This window comes from Piliocolobus tephrosceles, chromosome 8, assembly GCF_002776525.5.
Source record: "Piliocolobus tephrosceles isolate RC106 chromosome 8, ASM277652v3, whole genome shotgun sequence".
NCBI classification, from domain to species: Eukaryota; Metazoa; Chordata; class Mammalia; order Primates; family Cercopithecidae; genus Piliocolobus; species Piliocolobus tephrosceles.
In genome coordinates this window covers 2,227,202-2,228,850 of record NC_045441.1, presented here as the reverse complement: position 1 = coordinate 2,228,850, position 1,649 = coordinate 2,227,202, and positions in this window count along the sequence as shown.

The following is a 1,649-nucleotide window of genomic DNA, read 5'->3' as shown; positions in this document are numbered from 1 at the left end:
TGTTGTCCAGGCTGGAGTGCAGTGGCCGGATCTCAGCTCACTGCAAGCTCCGCCTCCCGCCATTCTCCTGCCTCAGCCTCCGGAGTAGCTGGGACTACAGGCGCCCGCCACCTCGCCCGGCTAGTTTTTTGTATTTTTTAGTAGAGACGGGGTTTCACCGTGTTAGCCAGGATGGTCTTGATCTCCTGACCTCGTGATCCGCCCGTCTCGGCCTCCCAAAGTGCTGGGATTACAGGCTTGAGCCACCGCGCCCGGCCCTCCGATTCATTCTTACCCTAAGAGTGTAGCCCTTTAGGTTTTCAGCTTAAGGTGGAAAGGTTTTCTATAATGCTCCCCATTTTGGGCAGGACTGGCCCTGACTTCTCTCCTCTTGACCCCACGCGGCCACAGAATGAGAACCATTGCTGGTTTTGGCAAATGCCCTCCAACAGAAGGGCACCTCCCGGGCGGCACAGCCGTGGGCTGGTGTGCCCCACCGGAGTGCAGCAGTGACGTCAGCCCCGTCTCAGGGCACATGTCCCTTCCCGGTGACAGCAGGCTGGGTGCCTGGACCAGCCATTTCCCTGAAGACAATGAAACACGCCAGGTGAAATATCCAAAGGCCAAGAACACTGAACAGTGGACAAGATAGCAGGTAACTAAATGCCAGGCCTCGTGCTGGAGGAAAATTGGACTCAGATACCAGGTTCTCCTGCAGAGATGTGGTGAGCCTGGCTCTCAGCTCTGGCCTGGGGGAACTCAGAGCGGGGGGAACAGTGCGGATCAGCTGCCCCCCAGGCGGTAACGCCGAACCACCATGCCTGGTGAAAAGAGACTGCAGGGCCCGGGCAGTAACGCCGAACTACCGTGCCTGGTGAAAAGAGACTGCAGGGCCTGGTGCAGTGGCTCGCACCTGTAACCTCAGCACTTTGGGAGGCCGAGGCGGGCAGATCTCTTGAGCCCAGGAGTTCAAGACCAGCCTGGCCAACATGGTGAGACCCCGTCTACTAAAAATACAAAAATTAGCGGGGCATGGTGGCGGGTGCCTGTATTCCCAGCTACTCGGGAGGCTGAGGCAGGAGAATCACTTGAATCTGGGAGGCAGAGGTTACAGTGAGCCAAAATTGCACCACTGTACTCTATCCTAGCAACAGAGTGAGACTCTGTCTCAAAAAAAGGAGTGAACCGGGCGCAGTGGCTCACGCCAGTATTTTGAGAGGCCAAGGCGGGTGGATCACTTGAGGTCAGGAGTTCGAGACTAGCCTGGCCAATATGGTGAAACCCCATTTCTACTAAAAATACAAAAATTAGCTGGGTATGTTGGCGGGCACTTATAATCACAGCTACTCAGGAAGCTGAGGCAGGAGAATCACTTGAATCTGGGAGGCAGAGTTTACAGTGAGCCAAAATCATACCACTGTACTCTATCCTGGCAACAGAGTGAGACTCTGTCCCAAAGAGAAAAAAAAAGAGTGAGCCGGGCGCAGTGGCTCATGCCTGTAATCCCAGCATTTTGAGAGGCCAAGGCGGGTGGATCACTTGAGGTCAGGAGTTCAAGACCAGCCTGGCCAACATGGTGAAACCCCGTTTCTACTAAAAATACAAAAATTAGCTGGGCGTGGTGGCTGTAATCCCAGCAACTCAGGAGGCTGAGGCAGGAGAATTGCTTT